At 40.4% G+C, this 11,204-nt stretch overlaps 2 long non-coding RNA genes across 2 annotated transcripts; one reads left to right on the top strand and one right to left on the bottom strand.

Annotated features, from left to right (window-relative positions):
* Window positions 1-394: 394 nt before the first annotated feature.
* LOC121032959 (uncharacterized) lies at window positions 395-10,548 on the bottom strand. The gene is made up of 2 exons (XR_005791618.1): window positions 4,067-10,548; window positions 395-1,453 (listed from the first exon to the last, which is right to left on the bottom strand). It is a non-coding gene; the product is annotated as an uncharacterized LOC121032959 (long non-coding RNA).
* LOC121032958 (uncharacterized) lies at window positions 3,589-10,695 on the top strand. The gene is made up of 3 exons (XR_005791617.1): window positions 3,589-3,600; window positions 4,579-4,582; window positions 10,586-10,695. It is a non-coding gene; the product is annotated as an uncharacterized LOC121032958 (long non-coding RNA).
* Window positions 10,696-11,204: the final 509 nt, after the last annotated feature.

Genomic DNA, 11,204 nt, shown 5'->3' with positions numbered 1-11,204 from the left:
TAAAAAAAAAATACCCAAAGCATCTCACCATCTTTTCAGATTATATGTGAAATGTATAGTATTTCTGAACACACTTGTAAGTTGGAAAAAAGATAGATCTTGACTTAATAATTGCCTAAGCAATTTATCAAAACATTAACAAGTAATCGCAAATGTTTTAATGTAATGTTACTGATTCACTTGACATCTTGAATAATCTGTATGTCCAATACACTTTCTATACTCATTATAATTGAACGCTTAATGATAGCTGATCACTAAAATTCTTTGGTTCCACTGCGCAATTTTCGGATATTTAAGATAAAGGGATATTTGCTGCCAAAAATCCACTAATCAAAGTAGAAGCTCAATTTAGATACATAAAAAAAAAAAAAAAAAAATTCGTGCATGAAAAGGACGTCCAAAATGTTTGTATTTAATTTCAAAGCCCAAGTTTTAAGTAAACCAACACAGATCTTTTGTGTTCCTCAAAGCAAGTAAAAAGAAATTATATTAAACGTCCACTATGGCTTGCTGAATGGGCTGATGTATTTTAAGATTTTTCTCAACAACTTTCAATAGCTCTAACTATGCTGTTAGAGAAGCTCCAAACATTTCCTGTTAAATATATATACACATCCAAAGTAAAGAATGGAAAAAATATACACCAGTGTTTTTCTCGGATTGTTATGATCTGAGTGAGGTTTTTGTTAGGCGGTTCTGTATTTCATAAAAATGGGTATATTAGAGACAACAAAGATGTTAAAAAGTCCCATTCACCGGGTTGCCAGTAAGACTACAAAAAACTTTGGTGTATGTACATGAACGTGGTAATCAAAGGGAGTTGTGTGACCATTAAATGAGTGTGGGGAAGGGGCGCCCATTTAAATATATATTCAAGGAGAAATGTACTCAGTGCTCTGAGAAACCGTGGTAAATAAATGCTGGACACACAAAAGCTGAAGGCTGAGGTCAACTTTACTTTCGAGGGCTACCCAGCACAGCTGTCCCACCAAAGAGAAGCTCACTTCCTAACTTCCTGCATCGCAGGGACTCAGCCTCCCCAGACAATGTTTGATACTTGCAATATAGAAACAGGCCACAGATGATTGCAGTGTTTCCTTTTTAAAGATTTGTGTCAGTTACAACATACCGCGATCAGTCAAGCAGATCTTTGCTAAAGCATTAGTCTTGGTGAAGCTCCCCGGAAGCACTCCATGCTTCCAAAACGGCCACCGTGCAGTAGTACGTACAGCAGGGGTGCAGACTGCATCACCACATTTAAGTCCCACAAATGTCTTGGAAGTGGCACTAATGAATGTAAATGTTTATCATTAACATTTCTTCCGAACTGAATGCTTCCTGTTACCTCATTTGTGAGGTGGATTCTTCTAGCTCTGCACAAGCAAGGCTCAGTTGAGCGGGTGTGAATTCCAATCATGTGAGAGCGGCGGGAGCAGCGGCGACGATGAACCTACAAGAGCGGACAGAGAACACATTCCTTTGCTTTTAACTCCCCTTCATGGTATACGTGAGAACAGGCATCTACTGCATGCTCTGGGAATGAAAACACACTTGAACCAAACAGACCCCGGCTTGGGATCTCTTCAGCTTCTCCACGTGTTCCAGTCCTCACTGGCAAACAAGCAGACCCGTCCGACAACATAAAGCATGGGTGTGGTGGAGTGTGCATTTAGGGCCCCAGTTCTTCATCCTTCCTTGTCCCCCCCCCCCCCAACCCAACCCCTTGCCATTTCACTCCGTGGTGACTTTCTGCTCTGAGCTCAGCCCTGTGGCTTGCTTCTGGGGAATGCTGGTCAGCATAAAGGAGGCAGACCTGAAAGGGGCTTTGTGGCCTTGGGTGCTGGTGCTGCCCTCGGCCACCTCCACACAAACATGCCTGGGCCGGCTGATGGAGGAGGACAGGAACATAGAAGCGCTGAGTTGCCCCAGGCAGGGCCGACTTGCCTTGAGGTGAGCCAGGCAAGACCAGAAGAAGTGCCCAGATGCCCGGCCCCGAATCACTGATCAAACTCCTAAACTAAATAAATGTTTACTGTTGCACGTCACTGGACTTTTGGGGTTGTTACGCATCACTTGGGTGGCAAGAGAGAATTGCCTCGCTTGACACCTCGGAGTGTGACATGTCTCCCAACTTTTCCGAGAGAAGAAGGATCCGGGAGTAGAGACCTCACGGTTACCCTCCCCTCCCCTGCACACCATGAAGATTCAGTCATCTATCACCGAGCACCCACTTTGGGCTAATCCCCATAGGCACTCTGAAAAGTCACTTCCTCACTTCAGGGAATCTGAGGAAACGAGGAACGCGAGGCAGTCTGAGGACATGATTTATCTAACGTCACCATAAATTGGCAGAGTCAGGGCCCAAACCCAAGACCTAGTGCCATTTCCCATTACATCAGAAATGATCACCAAGGCTTCAAACTAGCAGAATGGTACTCTGTCCAAAGTCATCAAAGACAGAAAAAGTTTAAAGAACACAAGTGAGTTTTTATTCCATCATCCAAGATAACTGAAGTATTTGACCATGACAGCATTTCACCCTTACTCAGCATTCTTGTTGCCTCAATGGCCCTTAGGATAATGCTATTCCCAGCTGAGAAACACCCAGACGACCTGAGACTAAATCATAGAGATCCCCTATTTCCCAGTTTTATCTTATAGGATTTTACGTTCAACCCCCCTCTTCTTCAGCCAATCACTAAATATGTAAATTGTATATATGAAGATCAGCTGTTGCTTGGTGGGAATACTAATTAGGGAAAAATACCCCGCGTAAATATAAATTAGGGAATAGCGGAAACATATGCACCAATTTTCAAAGGCAGTCTCTTAAAGAATGTAGTAACAGGCCAGATCCTAGGACATCACCCCTGTTTGTGATCTCAGGCCTTACAAAATATGCAAACAAATCCATTACATATTGTAAGATAAGGCAGTTTTCTGGGGGCTTATGTGCAGGAGGTTTTAGGGGCAGAACGGGAAAGGGGGGGGGGACGGGACACAGAGGAGAATGAAGCTGACATTGGCAGATGAGGACTGCTCCACGAGGGAAATTGTACAGACGTTGCTAGAAACTCCAAATTTAGTTTGCCAAATCTAGCTTGACTTTATTAACATATTTGATTTCATATGTATGTAAAATTTAAGCACCTGGATACTGAAATGGTAAGAGATGCTTTAAAGGTAGTTAAGCTTTTAGAGTGTAACATTTTCTCAGTGGTTGTCATTTGAGTTTAAAGACTGAATTTCCTCTGCTGCGTACTTCCTTTATACAAGAATCTTGCAGTGGAAAAGTCCCCTTTGACAACTTCAGAGCATAGGAAGAAACCACAGTGGTTTGCAGGCCGCTAATTCCGTTACAGATGAAAGCATTCAATTATCTCTATAAAACTCAATTCCTTAGAAAATGTGTTTGTGATCAACTAAGTACGTTTTCAAAATGTGGTGCTACCACATGCTATTATTCAAGATTTTGATTTAAAAGTTGGAACGATGTAGTTTGTGGTTCTTGGGTAAAACGAAGACACCTCATCTGTTTTTTCAATAAGAAAGTATTCTCAATATAAAAAGGCAACCTAGAATACTTTTATTCCAGATGTTAAGCTAGGCTTGTTTAAATCTTTGTTTTTAGCCACCGCAGCCCAAACATACTTAAAAACTGCAATCATTTAGAAGGTCATCATTAGCATTAAAATCTTATTTACATGGCATGTATATTTGAAAGTGTGATCAAATATAGTCTAGAGATAAGGTAGCTCATGAATAAAACTTGAACAAGACTTAAAATCAGAGTAAACTCTAGCTTAAGTTCAAGACAGGGGATCTCAATGGAGAATATCTGTTGGGCAGTGGTTAAGGCCTCTCTGATGATTGCTACTTTTTGTCAGAAAAACCTACATACACACAACATTCTGCATAAAATCCCAGAGAGTTCTCTACATTAATAATCTCCAGCTGTACGTTGAGCAAAAAGTTGTTTCGGTACACACACACACACACACACACACACACACACACACACGAACGTGTTTCAACTCCCCATGCCCAAACAAGCAGCCCATACTTGGCCAGGGTTATGTTGGGTATTCTCCTATCCTTTGCGACGTCCCGCTTTCGTGCACAAAGTCACAAGCAAGAGTTTGGCTCCAAGACCTCATTTCGAACAGCTTCTCAAGTCCTCTCCATCCGTCCACATTCAGCGCATCCTTGAATATTGTGTTTAGACGGTATTTTGTCCATTCTCTTACCGCACATCATTCAGAAGCACCTTCTTCCTCCTCCGGGATCATCTTTCCTAAATTACTTTCAAAACTTTTTAAGCAACCTTATTACTGGATAGCATTAAGGTAGGTGCAGAGGCAGCCAACAAAACTATCGAAGACAGAACACAGAAGCGGTGGCCAATCCCTATCTCAAACTCCATTATCCCATAACCAACCGTAAGGTCACGTAGCTTGCACTGGAGCACAGAAACACATGGTTTGTTTGCAGCTTCCTAAAGGCAGGCTTAGTCTGTTGTTGGTTATCACTGAACTTGTTACCCATTAAGTCGGATTCAATGTTCTTGCCTTCTAGTAATGTGGTTGATTTTGGAAATGTCTTCCTATGTGCAAACCAACATGACATTCGCTTTTACACAAAATAACCATCAGCTAAACCGATTCTACACGTTTCCATACCTGTTTATCATAGCAGAAAGTAGCTTTTATATATGCCTTTGTTCTTTGGGATTCCTACATTGGTGAACTATTCATTTTCAGGTCGGGCTCATCTTTGTATTGTGATGAAGAGGAGGAAAGGGAGCTGGACAACTGCACGGGACAAGTATGTTCTTGAGTAGCAGATGAACACGGTCTTCACCCTCGGATGTATCAGGTGCTTAAAATGACAGCACTGGAATACATCATTTTGATAGTAAAAGATCTGCTTCCCAAACTAAGGGGCTTTCAATCTATTTTGAAGCAAGGGCGGGGGGGAAGGGAAAGGATTTGCCAAATGGTGATAAAGCCCAAACACCCAACATACTCCTCCCCTACTCTTCAGCCCTTTGGTGAGCATGTGCAATTATGGAGACTAGGGTAATTATGGAAATCTCCCAGTGCAGACAACCAGTGTCACTAACAGGTTAATGAGCCAGGAACGTTCCCAGGGTGAGGTGACAATGGAAAACGATCTTCTCCTGCCGTCTGTCTAGTGCAGTGCTGTAGTTAATGCTGGAAGATTCCTTTCACATGGTTTATAAAGTTCCATGGAGTAGCAATTTAAGTAGGGTTTGTTTGAATAGGTTTCTACCAATTCAAGATTGTTGATGCAACCATGCTAGTTCCTAGACTATTCAATGCCAAGCAGAGTAGCACGTACTTCCGCTTGTGAAGTCCCTTTTGTTACATCCTAAAGCGCGTCTGTCTTAAATGATTTGAAGAAAGCAGTCTGCTAACCAGAAGTATTGATTCATCCTAGGAGCTGAGCTCTTGCAAGGCACAGAGGAATTGGCTCATCTAAAAAGTTTTTAGCGTTTTCAATTATTTTGTGACACTATAGCTAATTATGAGTAAGCTGTGGCTTACTCTTTTTTCAATGGAATCTTGCTTAAAAGGTTTTTGTTGTTGTTGTTGTTTTTGCTAGGAGTACATTTTGAGAGTAAATGTGAATTTCCCCTTCTAGTCTGTTTTGTTTACAGCAGTTGATACGTATTGGAGATCATTAATTTGGCACAAGCAGGCTCTGAAAGAAACTAAACCGTGTAACTTACCGGCACTGGGGGGTATGTGTTATGGGTGTGCTGTGGGGTGTAATATCAAGCAGTGTGTATCTGTCTGCCAGGGGAGTAGAATAAACTTTTTATATAGAACAAAACTTAAAGAAAAAGATGAACTCTTCGTATCATACTGCCATCATGTGAAACACAATTTTTTTTTGTTTCCATATAATTTAGGGCATGGACAGCAAAATATAATCCCCTCTAACAAAGATCAGTTTACGTTAAAATCAATTAAAACAATTAAGAATTAGTCCCATAATAACATGGTAAACAACTCAAATGGCTTTTTTTCTTTAATGCTAGGAAAAATGTTCACCTTTCAATGGTGAAAGTACTGTTAACACAGGTAGAGAGCAAACAAGGTAAAAAGTGAGAGCACATACAGACACACACAAATATATATAAAAATTGACCAGAAATCACAGGACATTTAAGCAATGTTTTCTTAAGTAGAACTATTTTTTTTTTTTTTTTGTACTTTAAATAGACTAAAATATTTGGTGTGGGCGAGGGGAAGGAAATCAGTATTTCACAATTTTAACTTGAAAACCAGCTGCAATGAAGCCTCAGCTCGTTTAAAAAAGAAAAAAAATGGAACCACATCATACTTTTGACAACCATAGGATTAAAGCTTACAAAGAACACACCTACCATCTACATCACAGTGCACAGAGGACGCAGGCTCCGAGGACCACCACAGGGAAACGCGACAGACTGCATCCCTCATATGTTGCATGACAAAATTAATGCTGTATTAGAAAAATCTCACCTCCCGTGCTTGGCGTTCTAGCTGGTAAACACCTGAGGGGTAGGGGGCTACCAAAACTGAGGGCACCGCTCAGTCTGGATCCGGACACCCACTTTCTTCCCCTGCCATTGGCCGATGCATTTAGTAATCTCAATACAACAGTCACTGAGAAGAAACACTACATCCTGGCCTCTTGAGCAGGACAGTCTGCAGAACGCAGCAGAGGCTAGAGCATCCAAGGCCGTATTTTCTCTCAAGCGAGAAGAAATCCACAATACCACTCAGTTTTCTCTTACTGTGAACCATGTAAATTTCAGATGCGCTTTAACCCCATAAAGACATGATTTGTACTTCCATATACACACAGGTTCTGAGGAACTTAGCTATCTAGTTGCCTCTTCTGTTTCATTAGCCCCCTGGTTACCTTCCCTGGATTACTAAGTGTGAAGTGTCACCACCACGTTGGTGCCATTTGCTATTCTTTGTTATGAATCTCACATTCCGTCCACAGTAGTAAGTGACTGGAGGACACACATCCAAGTATCAGCAATGTTGACAAGCCCTAAGGCAGCTGAACTTAACTGTAACCATCACAATGTTTTAGGGAGTGAGGGTTAGTCGTAAGAACACCTAGGGTGACAGTTCTTCCCGGCGCACTCAGGACTTTGCCAGGTTTGGAACTGAAAGTCCTGCATGCAGGGAACACCTCAGTCCCAAGCGTCCCAGGGCCGCCGGTCACACTGAGAACACCACTCACTCTTCCCCTTGTATCCCTAGGTAAAAGGTAAGAATTTTCAAGATCATAAGGCTACCTATGAGGACATCAGCTCAAAAAACACTTTTAGGGCATTGCTAATGGCAAGCTCCGAGAAGTCCATGGATTCTTTATTTAATGGTGTCCGTTGTAAGAACAGTTGGTGGTACCTAAGCAAATTAGTGGTCAGTGTACAAAAGTTCATTCTTGAAACCTGTTTTCAGACAAATCCTCTAAAGCTTCTTCTCGTTTGGTCCAGTTATATAGTATTTCACTGAATCTTTCTGAGATTTTCAGAGCTAAATGAATAATTCAGTTTTATATGTCTTTTCGTTTTCTTTTTTTAGGTGAAAACACTCTTTGCCAACTATTTCCCACATTCTTGCTTCATATATTGAAAAGACTGCCAACTGGAGATACTCCCCTCAGATTACAAAGGCCCGGAATTGTTACTTTTTACAGCGTTCTGCCAGGAGGCCTGGCCTTGGGAAGTGATGGCAAAGAGTACTCTCAGATACGAACATTTCTATTTTGCCTACAACGCTGTGATCGAGTTCAACAACTGCACATCTGCTTTCGGCGTAATCTCTACTTTTTCTTGTTTTGCCCTCTTGTGTAAAAATGGTTCGTGTCACAGCTTCGCTATCGCTAATAAAAAGATATACATATTTATGCCTTAAATGTCAGGGTCAGAGAAGCAACAATGAAGCCTGAGGTAAAGTTGGTCTAAAAAAGTGACCAATTTGGGTTCTGAGTCTTGCCAAGAAACAGGATTTTTAAAATTAAATCTATGCAGATTACCTACTTGCTACATGTGATGATTTCCCCCAATTTCAATTAATCTGTGTGTATGGTAGTTCCACAAACCAACAAATGATTACATTCTTAAAGCAGGTACATACATTCACCAGAAAAGCACCCTATTCTCACCAATGTACTCTTTTGTTTGAACAATCCAAGAACGTGAATAACGAGACCGACATATTTCTCAAGGGACTTACTGAAAAAAGGAAAATGAAAATCTCTTTGGAAGAGACTTTTAGTAAGACTTCTATCCCTACAGACAGATGCTGAGAATCAACTTTCTGCTACGGCATTGTAAAGGGTAGAACTTAATATAGAACCAGAAATATGGCAAGTTATCTAGTGACTAACAGTGTAAAATAGCCAAAAGCTTTAAAGCCACAGAGAGAAAGAAGAAAAGTGGAGTGTGAAACGCAAAATACATAATGAAGTATTTTTCGAGGTCTAAGACTTCACTTTTGTTCTTATATCAGTATATTATGGATCTCATGGTTCAATGAATGATCATCTTTAATTAGAAATAGGAAGTAAATCCTTAACTTCTCACTGAACATTCTGGAGAAACAAAGAGCTTTCTTTCTTTCTTTTTTTTTTTTTTTTTTTTGAAGGGTAGGAGAAGATGATTTTGCAGGATTTTTTTTGGAGAAAAATCTATACGTCCTTTGTGTGGTGCTAACGAATCCTTCTCACTCCCATCAACAGCAGCATTATTCTTCCAAGGGCCCTTCTGTCTCCACCAGTGCTTGAAATGTGTGGTCAATTACAGATCTCATGGCAGCAAACCAATGGACACTGAAGTTAACTTAGGCTAACACACTCTGGTCAGGAGTCTGTGAATCAGAGATGACCCAAAGAACTTTGGAAAATCCATTTCTGTTGAGCACAGCTAAGAAAGTCAGGTCTGAACCACCTTCAGGCTGCCCTTAACTACAGGAGAACTTAACTTGGTAGTGCTACCTCCCAGGTATCTTAAGCAGCTCAGCAATCTTAAGCTGAGATGAAAACAGGGGATGGCAATCTGACACTTAAAAAAAAAAAGTTAACCCTACTCTAGTACCTTCCAGAGACCACTGGACGTATAATAATTTAATCAATGGGTGTCTATCGTAGTTTTACTTGATGTTAAAGAATTCCAGTTATGATTCTTCATTATCAAGCTGCCTAAAAATGGCATACTAACCGAACTGCCAATCAGGACTTTGGCAGAATAAATAAATTACTCCGAAGGTCTGAAAAGAAAATGTCTGCAAGCAAATTAAGGAACTCTCAGTGAGATCTGAGATTTAAACAACAGAATTACTCCGTGATGCTAAAATGTAAGCAGATAAATGACCCCTACTGTTAAGGTTTTCCTAGGAGTGTGTATGTATCTATAAATCCATACACACACACAATAGAATTTATTTCCTACTAAAAAGATTTAAGGCAGTTATGCTATATATAAAGTTAGCTATAATATCCAAGATAAAACCGTTCCTATTCAAAAAATTACAAGAAATTATTCAAGAAATTAGACAAGTTCTTACCATAAAGTCTATCATGAGGCTGTCTATATCTAGTATAGCTGATGTTTCCTGGTTGAGGCTCCAAATACAGGAATTCCACTCCAAGAGATGATTTGTCCCTCAATCCCCACATAAAAGGTAGTCTGAACACAAAGTATTCATGAAAGCTTGAAAAGACATAAAAGGAACTCAACAGTAGGATTCTGACCACCTCTAGAGACCACTCACTATCGTCATTACTCTTGATCGTACTAACAACAACACAATACGCTCCAAGGTGGAAATGGGCTGGTATTAGAGGAAAATCATTGGTTGCAACTGCTGGAAAAGTTCCTAATCCTAAACATAATTTAAAATAGAATCTGTAATTCATGCTATTTACTAGTCACAAAGACATTTAACTGGAGAGAATTTCTCAGCCATCTGTTAAGATTTAAGTGATTGACCAATTGGAACAACATCAACCTTCATGGTGAATTAGGACCCTGGGTATGAAAAGCACCATCGTTTTTGGTCTTTAGTAAAGGTCAATGGAGAGAAACATTCTGATGTCTGCAGATAAAACATGGTTGGCAAGAGGGCAGCCAGCAAGACCACTAGGGATACGTTCTGTCATGAGAAAGGGAGGAAGGATACAATTCAGTTGATGAATTATCAAGAAGTTAGCAGAGTAAAGCTCATGAAGGAAAGAAACTGGCCAAAAATCTGTCATGTCTGAACACTGGTGAGTTGGATCAGAGTAAGAGAAAAGATCACATGTTGCTTATGTCCACAGACTACCTAGTTATCTACAGAGACAGAGGAGATGGTGTGGAAGGGGGTAGGTAGTCTGTGAAATTATCATGTATAGCCATGAAAGCAAGTGGACATAAAGGCAAATTTTAAGCAAAGTGAACATTCTCTTGTGTTACTTTATAACTCACCATCAACCAGACTGGGGAGGGTGCTGATTACTGAATAAATGCTCAAAAGCATTTTTGCAAGGGGGGGGGGGGGTGGGCGGCGGGAAGACAGATCTTAAAGGTGTATTTGGACATCTTTTGGAAGAGGTAGAGAAACCAACTGGGTATATATAATCCTTTCCTTGATTTCAATTAGCAAGAGACCAGACTGATTGTTCTTCACCTTCAGTGTCTTAGTCTTCATTAAAACTGACCTAAAAGGCACAAATAAACTGAAATTAAAGTAATTTTAACAAAGGAGAAAATCGGACACATTTAAAGGCAGAAGAATCAAGCAAAGTTGGATATGGTTTAAAGTTAAACAAACAAACTAGGTATTAAACAATTTGCAATTATATACTTGGGATACAGAATTAAGAGTACAGAATACGAATATTTAGCTTTTGAGAAAAATTAGGCAGTTTTCCTTCTGGCAAAGTGGCAGGTCCTGAGAAAAGGAGTAACTCCACAGCTTGAGGGCCAGGACTAAATCCCAGTCATCTTTTCATTACTGAGCACCTTCCACCGTGGCTGGATAAAGAGCAGACATCAGTAAATGTTCACGGAATGAATGGATAGCATACTGTATAATTAGTATAACTGGCGTAGCTCAAACCAAATCAGGAAGGTTCCCTGAAGTAGGAGAAAAGAACACAGGTAGGGTTGTTCCAAAAAAGTGGGCCGAAGT

This window comes from Herpailurus yagouaroundi, unplaced genomic scaffold (genome assembly GCF_014898765.1).
Source record: "Herpailurus yagouaroundi ecotype Mexico unplaced genomic scaffold, PumYag 142, whole genome shotgun sequence".
NCBI classification, from domain to species: Eukaryota; Metazoa; Chordata; class Mammalia; order Carnivora; family Felidae; genus Herpailurus; species Herpailurus yagouaroundi.
Note: the sequence above shows the minus strand (reverse complement) of the source record. Positions and strands in the feature narration are given on the sequence as shown.